Genomic DNA, 20,094 nt, shown 5'->3' with positions numbered 1-20,094 from the left:
TCTTGTACTCATTTTAAAATATGATCAATAATGGAAAAGATTCCATGAGCTTCTGGAAAAAGGTAAATTCATTTCAGCTGTTTGGGGGTGAAATAGTGTGTAGATGTCTATTAGGTACATTTGATTTATAGTATTAAAGTCAGAAAAATCCTTATTAATTTTATACTTGGATGACCTGTCTGCTGGTGATAGGGGTTCTTGCAAACAACATTTAGTTGAATTTTGTTTTTTGATCCAATCCATTAATCTGTGTCTTTTAACTGAGGAGTTGAGGCCAGATGCATTCAGGGTTATTATGAATATGCGTTTGTAATTTTCTGATATTTTGGTTTCTTTACTACATTTAATTCTGTCTTAATTTTCATTTAGTTGGTTGCTCTTCTCATGGTCATCATCTATTTAGGAGCTTTGGGAGTTATTTTTTTGGGTATATCTTTGTGCAGTTTATCTTTGAGTATTTTTTGTAGTGCTTCTTCAGTGATCATAAATTCTTTTAGCTTATCCATGTCATGTAAAGCAATTCTTTCTACATTGATTTTGAAAGAGCTTTGCTGGATTTAGAAATCTTGACTGACAACATTTTTCTTTAAGAGCTTTCTTTGAATATCTCATTCTGGGCCTTGTTGTTCTTTAGGATCTGAGTTCAGAAGCCAGAAGTTAGCCTTTGTGGCTTGCTCCTAAATGAGACCTGATGGTTTTCTCTTGCAGCTTTTAGTGCTCTTGCCTTCTTTTCTATGTTAGGTATTTTAATTATTGTGTGTAAAAAAACAAAAAGCTGAAACTGAGAGAAAATTTTTTAAAAAGAAATAAAAAGGAAGAAAAGATGATATATATTTATAGCTACTAGGTATTTTGTCTTCTCTTTTTGATTTTTGTTAATTAAGAAAAAAGATAAATCAAAAGTTACCAGCCCAAACTAGGTGAAGTCGGAGAAGAGAAAAAAGCAGATCATACAACAAATACCTTTCTGACACCTGGAGCTTCCAAAACCACTAAGAACACTTTCATTAAAATTAATTGTATGAAAATTTATATTAAATTATGTAATGAATATTAATTAATCAGATTTATATTAAATTTTATTTAAATTCATTTCTTTACATTTTATTAAATTAATTTAAATAAAATTTAATAAATTTTAAATATAAATTATGTTATAATTTAATATAAATTTTTATTAAATTAAAAAGCAATACAAATAAAATTTTAAGTCCTCAAAAAAATCAAGTTAAATTAAATGTAATAAAACTATCATAAAATTAATTATTAAAATAAATTTAAATTAAAGGTAATAATATTAATTTATATTTAATTATAATATAATTTATATTTAAAAATTTGTTTCATACTAAGTTAATTTTAATAAAAATGTTCTTAATGGTTCTAGAAACTACGGGTGTCAGAGAAGCAACTGCCACATAATCTGCTTTCTCTCCTCTCCGACTTTCACCCAGCTCAAGCTGGAAACTCTTGATTCATCTTTTATCTTAATTTACAAAAATAAAAAAAGATTAATTTTAAATACTCTTTTTGATAACCCAGAGAAGCGTTTAGATAAACAGTCCAGATTTTAATGATACATTCTTAAAAATTAACTTTTCCATTGGAAATGATTGATGTGACTTTTGGTTTGACTCACACTTAACGTGTAGAAACCATTTTCCTTATGGACATATTTAACACCTAGAAAATTGAATTTAACCTGAAGTGACTTTGTAGTCAATTGAAATAGTTAAATGGATACTAACAAATAATCCTTATTCTCTTTCCATACTGAAGGTCTGGAGTTGCTGCTGGAGGTCAAGGACATCCTAAGTGTATGAAACTGGAGACATTCTAGCACAAAGAGCTCGTCTTTCTGCTGGATAATTTGAGTGAGTTTCTCAACCTCATCTTTAGACAGCTGATCGATCTGTTTGGTTAAAGATACATTCTTTGAATTACAAAGTTGAATCTCAAGTATTAGTTCTTTGATTCTTTTCACAAATTTTTCCATTTTGGCTTTACATATGGCATGGTTTTCACTCCCATTTTCTATATTAAGGCTTTTCACTTTTGTTTCTGGAAAACTATCAGCATTCTCTGTTTGAATGTCCTGTCTCTCTTCATGCCCCTGGGCTTTTATTTGTTCCATGGTTTTCTGCAAATTCTTAATTTCCTTGTCTTTTTTAAAAATCAGTTGGGTATGTGCAGCCTTCATCTGCTCATACTGGTATTTAAATTTATCCATTTCCTCCTTCTGCTCCTGTAGAGACTGAAGTAGTTGCATTTGACTCTGGTTTTGATTGTCAATGACCTTTTGATGATGTGTAACTTCCTCTTCCAGATGATTCTTGATGACATTCAGTTGAGATACCTCAGATTCTAGTTCTGTGATACTATCGAGGGTTTGAGGCTCAGCCACAGCTCCAACTCGATTCCGCTGTTCCCTAAGTCTTTCCAATTCTTCTTGCAGATGTCTGTTTTCTTCTTTCATGGAGCTAAGACTTCTGTCTTTTGCTTCTATGGTCTGCCTTAAAGTTTCATTTTGTTTTAAGGCCTGAGAACACTTATCTAAATCCTTTTGCAGTGCTGAACTTTCTTGTTTGAGTTGGTCAATAAAAACTTCTTTCTCATTTATAAGTTGCATCAATTGCTTCTGTTCTTCTAAACGAGATGCCAACATTTCCTTAGTTTCTTTTTGATCAGTAGCCATTTGCTCAATATTCTTTTTGAGTCCTGCTATTTCAAAGTCTTTCTCTTGACTGAGTTGCACTACACGCTCCTGTTCCAGCTGTAAGGCAGAGGTATTCCAATTACATACATTTGAGAGTTCCTGAATAGTCTGCCTGTAATTGTTTGCTTCTTCCAACAGTCTCTTTTTGGCCTGACACAGTTCTACTTGTATCTGTTCTTTCTCTCTTTTCAGCGTCTCCATAACAGTGTCTTTTTCTAGAGAAATTTCGTTGTTACCAGCAATACATTCTTCCAACTGATGCCTTACACCTTCACATGCTGAAATCAACTTGTCATTTTCTGTTTTGAAATCAAAAGCAACTTTCTTTAAATTTTCATTGAGCTGTTCTACTTCGGCAAGATTTTGCTTCAAGTTTGTAATTTCGACTTCCCTTTCTTTAAGCAAGTCATCCGTAAAATTTCTGTTAGAGTCTTCATTAACAGCATGTCTTAACTTGTTCCAAACTCTACATAATTCCTCCTCCTTTTGGCTAATGTGTTCCTTAAGTTCCAGGTTTTCCTGCTGGATGTTTAAACTATTTTTTTGTGACTGACTTAACTGACCTACTAAATCTTTGACTTTATCTTCAAGCTTCTGCTTGGTTAAATGCAAATCACGGAGGCTCAGTGCACTCTCAGTTAACTTTTCTTTCTGTACATGCAATGCTTTAGTTATGTCTATATTATCCTCCTCAAGTTGATGAAGTCTCTCTTTTTCATCCTCTAGATCTTGTTTCAACTTCTTGATTAGACCATTTCCTTCATTTTGCTGTTTTGATAGCTTGTCTATTATCAAATTCATGTGCTTTGTATCTTCCTGGTGCTCATTGTCCAGTTCTTCTAACTGAGCTATCAGCATTTCCTTTTCATTAATACTCTCATTCAGTTCTTGCTCCTTAGCCTCCAAGTTCAGTGTTAAGTCATGTATTTGTACTTTCAAATTCATGTCTGTTGAAGCCTTATTTTTAATGACTTCACACTCCCGGCTAAGTTTGCAAAGTGATATCTGAAGTTCTTCCTTTTCTTGACTCAATAATGACTTCTCTTTTTCTAAAACTTGCACGTGCATTTGAAGTTTCAGATTGTCTTCAGCAAGACTGCTATCCTGTCTTAAATTACTCAGTCTCATTCCTTCATTTGCAGCATCAGACAGGGCTTGTTGTAGTCTGAACACTTCTCCCATTGATGAACTCTGTGGAGGAATTGTTCCCTTTTCTGCCTCAGGATCACTCTCCTCCCTCACAGAAGGCTTCAATTTACTACATTCCAGTTTCAAGTTTTCACATTCTTCAATTATTTGTTGCTTTTCCACACTGAGCTGCTCTTTTTCTCTTTTCAGGACATCTCTGTCGTGTTCTGCAGAAGATAATTTTTTCTTTATGTCTTTTATTGTATCCTCAAGTTCTGTGATTCTTTTTATGGACTCTAGTTTTTCACTTTGTAGAACCTGAATCATGTTTTGCATCTCCCAGACATGAGACTCATCAGTTACTGTAACTCTTGAGTCACCTTCATGTAACAGCTTTTCAAGTTCTGCAATCTGTCCTTCATAGTCATTTGACACCTGTTGATGCTGGTGATTTAACTCCGCCAATTTCTGTTGATGTGCATTCTGCAAAATGGACATTTCATGTTGGTGGTGATCCATGTCCTGACTTCGGTTTTGTTCCAGGACTTTAATAGTATGTTGTAGTTTGCAGATTTCACTGAGTCCATAACCGAATGAACAAGGTGCTCTGGTTGCTGGTACACCACCCACTCCTGAAGGTACTGATTGAGCAGCTGAATGCAGGCTCAACAACTGCTCCCGTACTGCCATCTGGCTTGCTTGAAGATGGCTGATTTCTACCTGTTTGTGTTGCAGCTGATTTTGGTAACTTGTAGATCGAAGGTTTATTTGAAGCTGTGATGCTTCATCCTTTTTTTCCAGATGAGTACAATACTTTTGAAGTCTTGTATTCTCGGATCTCAACCTTGATTCCGGGGCTTCAATTTTCTTTCTCCGACAACGAAGTGAACCAGCTTCCACAGCTTTGGAGACCTCCACAGGCATATCTATTATGCAGTTGGAGACTTGGCCAGTAGGGGAAGCCAAGCTGCCTCCCACCTGACCCAAGGACTGGCCCAAGCTGAAGCCTAGGCCTCTAAACCACGAAGACATTGCTAGAGCTTCAGAGAGCCCTCAGCTCTACTCCAAAAACAACTCTAGGGCCACCCACCTTCCAGCTGAATGTCCTGGAGCGTTGCTAGGGTCAATTATGACCAAAGCATTCAGGGTTCCTGCCACCCTTGGTGCTCTGCCTTAAACATAGAGGCCTGGCCTGGGCTTTGACCAGGAACTTTCCGCCAGGGGCTCAATCACCACTGCGGGGCCTCTGCTCCCTTCCTGGACTTTCAGCCCTCGGGTTGGGTGAATTCTCCCACAGAGTTAGTGACTCCCCCAGCTCCGTGGGCTGATCCTGCCACCTCCATGCTGGCCACCAGTACACCCATCCTAGAGCCTTTACCCTGTCTTGGAGGCCAGAAGTTGAAGTTCTGTCCTTAAGGACTCAAGCTCTTTTTTCTATGCAATCTAATCTGTTAGTGATAGTTTCCAGTGGAATTTTATTTTATATATATATGACATTGGAATGCATTACAATTCTTATTACACATTTAGAGCACAATTTTCCACATATCTGGTTTTATACAAAGTTTTTGCACACCAATTAATGTCTTCATACATGTACTTTGTATAATAATGATCATCACATTCCACCAACATTTCTAACCCCATGCCCCCTCCCTTCCCCTCCCACCCCTCTGGCCAATCTAGAGTTCCTCTATTCCTCCCATGCTCCCTCTCTCTATCCCACTCTGAATCAGCCTCCTTATATCAAAGGAAACATTTGGCATTTGTTTTTTTTCGGAATTGGCTAACTTCACTAAGCATTATCTTCTTTAACTCCATCCTATTACCTGCAAATGCCATGATTTTATTTTCCTTTATTGCTTGAAAGGTTAATAATCTTGAGAACTGTTTGCTAATCTTGTTCCCAGAATGTGCTGTCCCCAACTGCCAAACTGCAGAATGTATCCCCTCACCGGGTTGCAGGCAAACCGCCCACTCACCCTGACCCATCAATGAACTTCCCTCCCTGCCCTCTCCAAGGAAAGTATATAAGCTCTGCTTAAGCTGTTCTCAGGGCTCTTTGCTCTATTCAAGTGAGCTCTGAGCCCCAGCATGCTGGACCCCAATAAACCCTTTGCTGTTGCATGAGACAATCTCTTGGTGGTCTCTTCCTCCGACGCTCGCCTGACCGTTACAGCTGAGTAATATTCCATTGTGTATATATGCCACATTTTTTAATCCATTCATTTATTGAAGGGCATCTAGGTTGGTTCCACAGTTGAGCTACTGTGAAGTATGATTTGTATCTTTCATTTCCAGGAGTTATGACTGGTTTCTTTTCAATATTTTTGTTTCTTTATTGGAGTGGTTTTCATCTCCAATATTAGCTTTCTTTATTCATTGTTTAGATCTTCTTTTAGTTTAACGTTTTAATAATCATTTTTATAATCTTTGTGTGATATTTCATCTACTTCCATATCTGTGGGATGCTTTGTAGGCAGATTCTGAATTTTGGAGGAGATTTCTTGGCCTATTTCCTCATGTTTTCAGAGGTCTTGGTTGGACTTGTGCATCAGTTGAGATAGATTCTTGTTATCTTTTTTCCTTTATGAGTAGATATCCCAGGTGCAACCTGTGGTGCCATCTGTGATTGTTCCTCCTTGGAACCTGTTTTTTTTTTTTGGTTTGGGGGTTTTGGTTTTGTTTCCCCAATTCTCTGCCCTTGAAGTAATGTGAAGGCTCAGGTGGGGCTAGATTATCATTTGTGGAGTGAGATTTGCTGTTACTTACTTGGCTGAGTTGTGAGTATTATTCCACAGCAAGATCTCAACTCTGTGAACTTAAAATGTTCCAATCACTTTCCAGCCCCTCTTACAGGAAGTGGGAACAAGGAATAGCACTACTGTTAGCAACAGTTGTACAGTTTCTGCTGTCCACTTTGACATCTACAGCAATAATTGCCACCTATACAGGAATGTTGAGGGGAGCATCAGTACCATCAATACCAAAAATAAAAAATCATGAACTCAATCGAGAATTAAACAGCAGGTATCTACTATGTCCTTTAAACTATCAATAACCACAACCACATGGATTGGGTAAGAATTGAATTAACTATCTAATTCTATTAGTCAGTGGAATTAAAGATTCTTAAGAGAAAATAGGGTAGGAAGGCAAGAAAAGTTTGAAATATGTAAGTAAACAAAAGAGAGTCAGGAGATAGGTAGCTGATGTTGACTATAAAGAAGGAATTACAAAAAATTAACTAAAATTAAAAGACAAAAGAGGAGAGAGAGCATGAAAATTTGGTACTGTGATGGGGAAAAACTAAAGAAGTGGGATTAAGGACAAAAAACAATATACAAACAAACAAATGTAAGATCAAAACAGTTCAAACCTATATATAATTATATCCCACCTATGTCAAAACAAGGCTAAATCATAAACATGCAAAAGAAAGCAATTAAATGAAAGTAAAATTACATAAATATATATTTTTCTAATCCATCCACACAGTGAGAATACACACACACACACACACACACACACCTCAAAACTTGCAGAATAAAAACAAATTATAAAGAAATAAAATACAATAATTACCCAACCGCAGGAATATGGTTCATTTGTCCCACAGCTAATAAGAAAAATGTGTATTATATGGTATAAGCTATGTAACTGCTTACACACATCACAAATTACGCAAATAAGTTCAAGAACTACAAATTCTCTGAAAGTTCATGCATTCTTTGAATCTGAATTAAAAATATAGCACTCTTCAATAGGGGAGGCACTAGAGTGACACAAATAAAATAAGAAAGTCAAGTATAAATACACATGGAAAAAAGAATTTATAAAAATACATATAACCAATAGTATGAAGTCATTGAATGGGTTAAGAAAAAATTAGGTTATGAAACATCATGAATAATATATCTAATTATGTTTTTGACAAAGTAGCTATGGTTGAGTTTCAAGGAGCTAGAAATATTTAGCCATGTCCAAATGAAGCACTGTTTTCTCTGGGCTAATTATTCCCAGTTCTTCTCTCATAACTTATGTGGCTTAAGGTCAAGCACTTTCACCATTCTACTCACATCTCTTTGGATATATTCTGCCTTGATATAATCCTATAGAAGATGAATAATAACAAATGATAGTTGAAGAATAGCCCGATTGGCTGCTTATGCAAGAGACCCAATCTATTTTGTATTGGGGAGGCCATTTTGTAATAATGCAGCCTAAATTGAGAAGTGCTTTGTAGCATAGTCATATTTTATCACTCACTCATATTAAACTAATTCTCCTAATCTGACAGATTACATTGGCATACACAGGTTACATTCCAGCATATGCTGGAACATGGAACTCTTACTGTCATTGCATAACATATTCCTCACTTGCTCATCCTGAACCTTATGGAATAGTGAATAGAATATGACATTTGAGAATAAAATTTGGTTTAGGAAAGTGAATATTTTATGTTGAAACTAAATATGGTCTACATGGGAAAATAAATTTTGAGGATATTCTCATTATCATATATGTTCTTTCTACAACATCTTCAAAAACAGAGAGTATATTCTTCAAAAAGATGAATTATATTCAGGAGGCTGAGTCAGTAGGAGTCCATGTTCCAGAAAAAAGTAAAAAGGAAAATGGAGATAGGAATGTAGCTTACTAGTAGAGGATTCTTGGGTTCAATCGTTAGTACCACAAACCACCACCAGCACAACAAAAAACAACAACAACAAAAAGAATGTAATTCTAAGAGTTCGTATTTATTGAGACTTTACCGTGAGCCACGGTAACACTGTGAAGTAGATCAAAATGTATTTTAGAGATTATTTTAGATTATTAGACTAATAAATAATTTAGATTATTTTAGGAACCGATTATTTGCTGTGATTCTTACATAAAGAATTTTTTCAATTTATTTTTTTTATTTGTTCTAAGTAGTTATACATGACAGTAGAATGCATTTTGAACATCACACATAAGTGGAGTGTAACTTCTCGTTCTTCTGATTATACATTATGTAGAATTATACAAGTCATGAAATCATATATGCACATATGGTAATAATGTCAGATTCATTCTACTATCCTTCCTACCTAACCTCACTCCCTTCTGTCTGATCCAAAGTTTCTCTGTTTCCCTACCCTACTCCCTTACTGTGGGTTAGCATCCACATATCAGAAAACATTCAGCTTTTGGTTCTTTGGAATTGGCTTATTTCACTTACTATGATATTGTCCAGCTCCATCTATTTACTAGCAAATGCCATGATTTCATTCTTGATGAAGGGTGAATAATATTCCATTGTGTATATATACCACATTTTCTTTATCCATTCATCTACTGAAGGACATCTAGGTTGTTTCTACAATTTAGCTATTGTGAATTGTGCTGCTATAAGCATTGATATGGCTGTGTCCCTGAGTGTGCTACTTTTAAGTCCTTTGGGTATAGACTGAGGAGTGGGATAGCTGTGTCAAATGGTGGTTTCATGCCCAGCTTGCCAAGGAATCTCAATATTGCTTTCCAAATTGGCTGCTCCAATTTGCAGTCCCACCAGCAATGTATGAGTGTAAATATTTCCCCACATCCTCACCAACACATATTGTTGTTTGTATTCTTAATAGCTGCCATTCTGACTGGAGTGAGACAAAATCTTAGAGACTCATGCTATGTAGCAGGCAATCTTAAGAGATGGGTCCTGAGACCTTTACAAATTCCCCAAACCAGAAATACCATTATAGCATGGAATTCCTCCCATAAAGTGCAGCCAAGTATTACTCAAACCTTTTAATTAACTCCTTAAGACTTATATAATTCTGTGAATTGAGAGCTAGATTCATTAATAAAGCTAATAATAAAATTATGTCTGGAAAATTTATTGAAAGTTTGTGAGTTTTCTCTCCTTACCTCCTCACAGAATGCATGACAAAATTCATCATATGCATCCAAGCCACTTGTCCATGTGGCATTCCAATTTCATAATTCATCCCAAATTTCTATTTTTCTGAATAAGCACAGATTTCTTCACTTTTTCTTCAGTTATGGGCTGATACTATTTGCTGGTTACATTTAGAATGTTTTTGCTGTTACCTTGTTTTGCTTTTTCCCTGTTTGTTCCTTTGTTTAGAGGGGGCATTTTCCAAAAGATATAGAGATTTTCCTGTTTCACAACAGGTACATGGATGGAAACATGAGCTAAGAACTATAAAGTCAGGCTGACATGAGGATGCTTGCTGCTGAACAGGCTCGAGCCCAGGTTAAATGAAAACTCTGCAAACCATGTGTACATTGACAAAGTTCAAATTATTACATTACGTGGACCACTGGAGTTCCTTGAAAGCAATCAAAACTGCATACGTAAATTCTCTAAATGTCTAAGTTGTTATAATGATTTTTAAAATATTCTAATATAATCTGCAAATATATAGCCTTTCTAAAGGGGGGTGGGAAGGAGAATAAATTAGTGAGAATTAGTGAGCCCTGTGAAAGGAGCTGGGTTATTTGCTTTACAATTTAGAGACATGATATCATTTATTTAATTCTTCCAACAACTTTTTTGTTTTGCTTTTTTGTTCTGTTCTGTTTTTGTTTTACTGCTATTCATCCAACTAAGGCCTTGCTCAGCCCAAGTGTGTACTCTACTGCTAAGCTCTACCCCAACCCCCTCCCAGTAAATTTACGAGTTAGCTATATGATTCCTACTTTTATTTATTTATTTTTATTTATATATGACAGTGGAATGCATTGCAATTCTTATTACACATATAGAGCAAACATTTTTCATATCTCTGGTTGTATACAAAGTATATTCACATCAATTTATGTCTTCATAAATATACTTTGGATAATGATGTCCGTTGCATTACACCATCATTTCTAACTCCATGCCCCCTCCCTTCCCCTCTAATTCCTCTGCCCTACCTAGAGTGCCTCTATTCCCCCCACTATGAATCCTATCCCACTATGAATCAGCTTCCTTATACCAAACAAAACATTCAACTAACTTCACTTAGCATTATCTTCTCTAACTCCATCCATTTAACTGCAAATGCCATGATTTTATTTTCTTTTATTGATGAGTAAAATTTCATTGTGTATATAGGCCACTTTTTTTTTATCCATTCATCCACAGAAGGGCATCTAGGTTGGCTCCACAGCTTAGCTATTGTGAATTGTGCTCCTATAAACATTGATGTGGCTGTGTCCCTGTACTATGCTGATTTTAAGTCTTTGAGGTATAAATCAAGGAGAGGGATAGCTGGGTCAAATGGTGGTTCCATTTCCAGATTTCCAAGGAATCTCCATACTGCTTTCCAAATTGACTGCACCAATTTGCAGTCCCACCAGCAATATATGAGTGTACCTTTTCCCCCACATCCACGCCAATACTTGTTGTTGTTTGTCTTCATAATAGCTGCCATTCTGACTGGAGTGAGATGATATCTTAGAGTAGTTTTGATTTGCAATTTCTCTAATTGTGAGGATGATGAACATTTTTTCATGTATTCGTTGATTGATAGTATATCCTCTTCTGAGAAGTGTCTCTTCAGGTCCTTGGCCCATTTGTTGATTGAGTTATTTGCTTTTTTTGTGTTTAGTTTTTTGAGTTCTTTATATACCCTAGAGATTAGTGCTCTATCTGATGTGTGAGGCGTAAAAGTTTGCTCCCAGGATGTAGGCTCTTGGTTCACTTCGCAGATCATTTCTTTTGCTGAGAGGAAACTTTTTAGCTTGATTCCATCCCATTTATTGATTCTTGGTTTTAATTCTTATACTATAGGAGTTTCATTAGGGAAGTTGGGGCCTAATCCCACGTGATGAAGATTATGGGCTATATTTTCTTCTATTAGACATAGAATTTCTGGTTTAGTTCCTAGGTCGTGATCTACTTTGAGTTGAGTTTTGTGCATGGTGAGAGAGACGGGTTTCATTTCATTTTGTTGCATATGGATTTCCAGTTTTCCCAGCAACATTAGTTGAAGATGCTATCTTTTCTCCGATGCCTGTTTTTAGCCACTTTGTCTAATATAAGTTAATTTTGGTTTTGGGGGTTAAGTTTCTGTGTCCTCTATTCTGGACCATTGGTCTACCAGTCTCTTTTGGTGCTGTTTTTGTTACTATTGCTCTATAGTATAGTTTCAGGTCTGGTATAGTGATGCCACCTGCTTCACTCTTCCTGCTAAGACTTGCTTTAGTTATTCTGGGTCTTATTTTTCCAGATGAATTTCATGATTGCTTTTTCTATTTCTATGAGGAATGCCATTGGGATTTTGATCGGAATTGCATTAAATATGTATAGTGCTTTTGGTAGTATGGTCATTTTGATAATATTAATTCTGCCTATCCAAGAGCAAGGTAGATCTTTCCATCTTCTAAGGTCTTATTTGAGTTCTTTCTTTAGGATTCTGTAGTTTTCATTGTATAGATCTTTCATCTCTTTTGGTAAGTTGATTCCCAGGTATCTTATTTTTTTGAGGTTATTGTAAATGGGGTAGTTTTCCTCATTTCCTTTTCAGAAAATTTGTCATTGATATACAGAAATGCCTTTGATTTATGGGTATTGATTTTATATCCTGTTACTTTGGTGAATTCATTCACTAGTTCTAGTAGTTTTCTAGTAGAGCTTTTTGGGTCTTCTAGGTATGGAATCATATCATCAGCAAATAGTGCTAATTTAAGTCCTCTTTTCCTATATATATATCCCTTTAATTTCTTTCATCTGTCTAATTGCTCTGGCCAGCTTTTCAAGAACTATGTTGAATAGAAGTGGTGAAAGGGGGCATCCCTGTCTTGTTCCAGTTTTTAGAGGGAATGCCTTTAATTTTTCTCCATTTAGGATGCTGTTGGTATGGGGCTTAGCATAGATAGCCCTTACGATGTTGAGATATATTCCTGTTATCCCTTGTTTTTCTAGTGTTTTGAACATGAAAGGGTGCTGTATCTTTCAAATCATTTTTCTGCATCAATGGAGATGATCATATGATTCTTATCTTTGATTATGTTGATGTGATGAATTATATTTATTGATTTCTGTGTGTTGAACCAACTTCCATCCCTGGGATGAATTCCACTTGATCATGGTGCAAGTCTTTTTGATATGTTTTTGTATTTGATTTGCCAGAATTTTATTGAGAATTTTTGCATCTATGTTCATTAGAGATATTGATCTGAAGTTTTCTAATACTCTACAATTTCCAATACTCTACAATTTATTTCAGGAAATAGAGAAAGAGGCCGCTCTTCCAAACGTGTTCCATGAAGCCAATATCACCCTGATCCCCAAACCAGGCAAAGACACATCAAAGAAAGAAAACTTCAGAGAGAGCATGTTTTGAAATAAATTCTTTCTTCAGTCAGGAGAAAAGGTGCAAGAGTGAATTGGTAATCCTTTTAGGTACACTGCAACTTGTTGTTGTTGTTTTTTTTGAAAATATTTTCTTATTTATTTTTATTTATAAATTACAGTGGAATGCATTACAATTCTTAGTACATATATAGACCTCAATTTTTCATACTCTGGTTGTATACATAGTACACTACAACTTTTAAAATGTGATGGAAGAATGGGAAAAAATCATATTTAGGTGACTGGAATTTCTGCAGCAATGTAGACTATAAGGCTATAGTTTCAAACACAGAAACCTTAGCATATTAAAACTTATGAAAGGTCCTAGGCTTCATTGAAATTGACTCTATTTTACTCCCATCTCAAATATACTTTAAATAAAGCAAAGGAAAACTTATATTCTTTAAGCTCCTTTTCAAGCTTATTATGTACATTTACCAATTATATGAAAAACCCAGATGCCAACTGGTTACCAAAAGCCAAGTGAAACTAAGGTTAATTTTTATCTATAACTTCCATGTAGAAATCCACATAGAAATATAGTCATATTTTAAATCTAAAAATCTACCTATGCATCTATATATTTACACATATAGACATCAAAGAACACATCAGATGTCCACTGATTTACAGATAGTGAAGTCTGTAATATTATATTGGAAATAACACTCTTTAAAGCCATCACTTCTTTCACTTAATTGCTTGGACCAGCTTTTTCACAACATACTTTAAAAGATGGTATGAGGAATGTGGAAAATACAAGTGTCATGGTTTAGACATGAGGTGTTCTCCAAAAGCTCATGTATAAGACAATGCAAGAACCACCAGAGTGAAATGATTAAATTATGAGAGTTATAACCTAATCAATGGATTAATCAACTGATGTGAATTAACTAGATGGTCACTAAAAGCAAGTATCGTGTTGCTGGAAGAGATAGGTCACTGGGGGCATGTCTTTGGGGTTTAGATTTTGTCTCTAGTGAGTGGAGCTTTCTTCTCTGCTTCTTTGCTGCTATGTCCTAAGCTGCTTTCCTCTGTCATGCCCTTTGGCCATGATGTTCCGCCTCACCTTGAGCCCAAAGCTATGTAGTCAGCCAACCACAGACTGAACCTCTGAAACTAGGAACCAAGTTAAACTTTCGCTCCTGTTATGTTGTTCTTGTGAGGTCTTTTGGTCACGGTGATGGAAAAGGTGACTAAAACAACAAGAAAGGAAACTTTGGTAAAAAAGCTAGTTCTAAATTAAAACTGAAAACTCAAGGAAGACCAAAGTGTGGAAGGGTACTTTATGGGTATAGCAGTGGGCCTACATGGAGAGCCAGGTTAGTGGAATAGGCTCTGCTCATGTTCAAGGTCCACTATGGGATTTTTCTCATCTATTCTGTTCTTTCGTCTTTGGCTTCTGCATGAACCTAAATAAACACATTCTTTATCTAGAGGGGTATGTTCACCATATGGTGTGGGCCCAGTTATTAGTTTCAGGGAGAAACCAAGTGTTGAAATTGACTGTGGACATGGTGGTCTTCACAGCCTTTGAGGCAGATTGTTTGCTCAGGGTGAGGAGCTGGCTGCAGGGAGGAGGCATTTGCCTCTGCTGCTGAATTTATATACTCCAAACAACTCTGTTCAGCTTTCCTATAGCAAAGGAAATCGGCTTCCATGTGATTTCCATCATATGACTATCTCGGCCCTTCTCCATGAAAGCCTCTCAGATGTTTGAAACAGGTACAAACCATCCATCTTGTAGCCCAATTTATCCCTCTACACCTTGCTTTTATGCACCTATATACCACGGCCTCCTTCAATAGGTGTCTCCTCACAATCCTTTTATTTTATTAGAGTATAAAAATAATCAATGACTATTGTAGAAAATCCAAAAATGTAATACTCTTAACTTCTTGAAGTTTGTTTTATCTATCTTAATTCCTCTTGTAGATTATTGATTGTAAAGTGGATTAGTGTGGTCTAGAAGTGTGTGGTCCAGCTGGAAAATTGAATGTGTGACATAGACAATATCAGGAGGACAAAAAGTAGTTGTTTTAATTAAACTGGGTGAAAATGACATTGAGCTGACTGATGATAGATAAGTGGAGGAATAAGGTAAGCCTGGCCACAGAAGATGCTCAATGAAGAAAAGAGGTAGAAAAAGATACATGTTGTTTAGAGAACTATGTGAAGTCAGTTTGGCAAATGGGTTATATGAAGGAGAAGAAAAAGATTAAACTATAGATCTAGTGGGGCAGGATTTATTTCTGTCCAAAAAGTTCTAGGAATACATGCCATTATTGTATTTAAGAAAATGAATAGAATAAAATTTTTGTTGTTGCAATGTCATTCTGCTGGCAGGGTAGATAAAGAATTGAAAGGAGCAAGCTGGGATCAAGAAGAGGTCACTTAGGAGGTTATCACAGAGAGAGACATGGTGAAAGCTAGAGTGGCAGCAGTGTGAGAATGAAAGAAAGAAAAAGTACTCAGGAGGAAGAATCACTATACCTGGTTTCTGATCAAATTTGAGGGGTGAAAATTTCTGGGAATCCAGTACCTGGGGCAATTTGAGTAACTTAAAGATACTCAGAGTGTTTAAAACAGAGGTTATTTCAGAAAAGAGCCAAGAAATAAAACTAGAGGTAGGACTGAGCCTGGTGCAGATCCATGAAAGAGGGGTGAAAGACTTACAACTTCATTCCCAGGACAATGTGAAGGCTATGAAGAGTGATCAGCCGAGTTTCTAGATCAGGGCTCCATTTCCACAGAGCTCATTCAGGCCACAGTGTGAACATGGAATTGAAAGAAGGGGTGAGATGAAGACAGAGATAAGTTAAGAGTATTGCAATTATCCACATGAGAGAACATAGTAGCCTGGATGGAAGTGGTAACATAGAGAGTGTTGTATTAGAAATATTCAGCATGAATTCCAAGATTTACTAATTGATGTGATTATGATATTGTAACACAATATTAAGCATCCTGTACATATATATTCTGGGCCTGCACTGTGTTCCACAGGCTCCAGGGTTTGGTCAGATCACAGGAGGTAAGGTCATTTGAAAAGGAAGAGAGTTAGTTTCTACTTGAGGTAGGCATATCCAAGGATGGTGGGATATACAATTCTAAAGTTCAGGAGAGGTACTGAGCTAGAGATTTAGATTTGGGGATCATCTACATACGTGTGGCAATTGAGACATTCAGAGTAGATGAGGTTGTAGGGAAGACATCTATAGGCTGAGAGGGGAAAAAGATCTAGAGACAAACACTGAAAAACAGAAATTAGTAAATTTTCCTGTTGACCAGAATGGGCACTTAAATCTACAGCTGATACCTATTGTTTCTAAATACTCACCTCCTAAAGATGATTGTCAGTAATTTTTTCCCCAAATATTCTCACTATGGCTTACTGAGAATTTCAAATTTGTTCCTACAACAATCATCCTGAAGTGGATCTACCATGAAACTAATAAAGCTTCAAACATAGGGTTCCTCACTTGCACTGGCCTCTTCTGAAGTATTTGGTGGGGACTTAATAATGTATTACCAAGTCTAATGTTTTTATAAGGTTTGCAAAAGTAAAATACGGGCACATCTCTATACTATTGCACGTTTGGTTCCAAATCACTGCAAAAAACAAATACAGTAATAAGTTCAATCACATGATATTTTAGTTTCCCAGTGCATATCAAACTTAGGTTTACACTATACTGTACTTTGATAACTGTGCTATGGCATTAAGTCTGAAAAAAATGCACATGTCTTAATTTGGAAATACTTTATTGTTAATAAAATAAAAGGCTAATGATCATCTGGGCCTTCAGTGAGTCCTAATCTTTGTGCTCCTGGTGGGTTTTGCCTGGATGTTGATCATTTTTGATCAGGGTGGTAAATGCTGAAGTTTGGGGTGCCTGTGATAATTTATTAAAATAAGACAACAATGAAATTTGTATCTTTCCTCTCATGAAATACTTCTATGAAGCACACAATGCTGTTTTTAGTATTTTATCCACAGACCTTCTTTCAAAATTGAAGTCAGTCCTCTCAAACACTGCCACTGTTTTGTCAACACAATTTTTGAAATATTCTATGTCCTCTAACACAAATTCAACAATATTCATAGCATCTTCACCAGGAGTACATTCCATCTCAAGAAACAAGTTCCTGTTCTCAGCCATTAGTAGATACTCCTCAACCAATAATGTTTTATCATCAGATAACAGCAATTCAATCACATCTTCAGGCTTCACATCTAACTCTGTCTTTTACTATTTCCACCAGGTACTTTCTCCATGGGAAGTCCTGAACCTCTCATAGTCATCCATGGGGGTTGGAATCAAGTTATTCCAAATCTGTGTCAATGTTGATATTTTGACCTCCACCCATGAATCATGGATGTTCTTAATGACATAGAATGATGAATCCTTTCCAGAGTGTTTTCAATTTACTTCCCCCCAGAGTCATCAGCAGAATCACTATCTAAGGTATTTGTAGCCTGACAAAATTTATTTCTTAAATCTTGAAATTTGAAACTACTCCCTGACCCATGGGCCACAGAATGAATGTCGTGTTATTGGCCTGAAAACAATATTAACCTCAATGTAGGTCTCCATCAAAGCTCTTGGGCATTTTCAATGAGCAGCAACACTTTGAAAGGAATTTTTTTGTAAGCAGTAGGTCTCAACAGTGGGCTTATGACATTCAGCAAACCATGTTGTCAACAGATGCACTGTCATCCAAGCTTTGTTGTTAATAAATATTATCAAAGTAAAGCAAGCTTATTACTGCAACCAGCTGGGCTGCCTCTCCCAACAAAATTGTGGGAGCTAAGGACAGCACTGCAATTTCTTGCAGCCCAGCTTTATAGCCCAAAAAGTTACACAAAGGGGGTTACAGATAACAAAGGAGCATAACACAAATGCTAGTTTACATTTTAGCTGGCACTGACATCGGAATTTTTGAAGGTCATTAGAGCCTCAAAGAAGGTCATTATCTGGCCAGGGAAGGCCAGGATTTATGAGGCGTCACTAAGGTTTAGGAGAGGGTTGTTATCTGGTCAGGGAAAATGGGGAATGGGGGAGTTCAAGGCATGAGCAGGCATTCCAAGCAGGTTTATAACATCACATTATGGCCAGGCTACACAGACATCCTAATATTTTTACAGAAAATAGAAATGAATCCTTCATAACATGTGACAAGCTGGCTTCTGATCTAAAGAGAGAATTAGGCTATGTATATCAGCTCATATTGTATCTTTTCACATCATCTGTATTATGTCAGCCATTTATAAATCTGTTTTTCTTACTACAGTGTTAACTGGGAAAAAATACAGATTTATTTAGCTATAATTCACATAGCATACAATTCACCCATTTAAAGTGAATAACTGAATGATTTATAGTATTGTCACAGGGTTGTATAACCATCACCACAAACAACTTCTGAACATTTTTATCACCCCCATTGGGAATTCTATGCCCATTTGCACTCACTTCCTTTACTCCACCCCAGACTTGAGCAACTACTAATTAACTTTCTATATAGGTCTGCCTATCTAAACATTCCAAGTAGATTGAATTATCCAAATGAGATATTTGGTGTACATGTAATCTTTTGAGGGCAGAAACCAAGACTGATTCTTAGAAGAAGGAGTTAATGATAAGGACATGTGATATAATAAAAGAGAATGTGTTTGGAGTCAGACAGGTCTGAGTTAAAATAACAATTCAGTTTTTTCTAGCTGCATAACTCTGGGTAAGTTGCTTGATCCCTCTGTTCATTGATCAATACAATGTGGATAACAATACCCTTCTTAAAAGATTGTTGTAAGGGTAAGGAAGAGGATATGGAAAGTACCTGAAGAAGAGTTTGCTCAATAAACAGAAGTTGCTATTTGTATTTATCTGTACACCCATAGCACATGGCACAGTAGATCATAAGGTAGCTTTCTTTTGTTTCTCAGCCACTGTTCTTCCTCAGAAGAAAATTAATCTAGACAATACAAGGAGACAGTGAAGCCAATAAACAACTCTAGGATCTGAGATCAGAAGGAAGGCAGTCTTACTTCTGAAGACACTTAGAAAAATCAGCTCATCCATCTCAACTTCTACTTTTCAGTTGCATATAGTTATCATGTAGTATTCATTTCTCCTTTCCTCATGAGGGGACAGTAGAAGCCTGAATCACACCTGAAATTCTCCTTAAGACAGATGAGCAATACCATCTGATTCATGAGGAGAAAGAAGTATAGAACCCTTTCACAAAACACATGTTTATCCATGAGAAGGAAAATCCAATCATCATGATAGTTAAATTATATCTAGAAATATCCAAATAAATTACAAACCTTCACCATCTAACAATCAGGGTCCTTCATAGAAAAGAAAGGTATTCGCATACTAATTCAATTCCAAAACATAAACAGGAAAGAAAGAGACAAAAGTCACAATAATAAGTTTGTTTGCATCAGACATCTAGTAGAGGATATATATAATTTAATTACGAGCCAGAAAGAAACTGAGTAGTACACCTTCAAATAAAAAGGGTATACAAGTAATTCAGTCCCTATAAAAAAAAAAAAAAAAAAAAAAAAAAAACACGACAGGATGCTTAAAGAAGAAAATATCTAATTTACAAAGGACAACAGTATAAGTTATAGGAGTTTTCAATAGGAATTAATTTTAAAAAATAATAATCCTACAAATCATGGCAAGAATTTAAAAAATATTTTTTTTCAGAAGAGATAGTGTAGCAATTGACTATTACAGTAACTTGAATTAATAAATTCCAGTCCATTAAGCAGGCTGAAGAAATTTTCAAACATAGCCATGAGGCAGGATCCATTATTAGGACAGAAATAAGCTGAGCATTTCCATATGAAATGGATCTTGCTCTTTAATTTACACTTTCCCATACT

At 36.0% G+C, this 20,094-nt stretch overlaps 1 protein-coding gene and 1 pseudogene across 1 annotated transcript in view; both read right to left on the bottom strand.

Moving 5' to 3' along the window:
- Positions 1-20,094, bottom strand: part of LOC139705503 (uncharacterized) — a 64,761-nt gene that overhangs the window by 39,349 nt on the left and 5,318 nt on the right. The gene's annotated exons all lie outside the window — the stretch shown is intronic.
- On the bottom strand, positions 1,758-4,876 carry LOC114097613 (thyroid receptor-interacting protein 11 pseudogene; annotated as a pseudogene).

This window comes from Marmota flaviventris, chromosome 4, assembly GCF_047511675.1.
Source record: "Marmota flaviventris isolate mMarFla1 chromosome 4, mMarFla1.hap1, whole genome shotgun sequence".
In the NCBI taxonomy this organism is placed as follows: domain Eukaryota; kingdom Metazoa; phylum Chordata; class Mammalia; order Rodentia; family Sciuridae; genus Marmota; species Marmota flaviventris.
The sequence above is the reverse complement of the archived record's forward strand: the minus strand, read 5'-3'. Positions and strand labels throughout refer to the sequence as shown.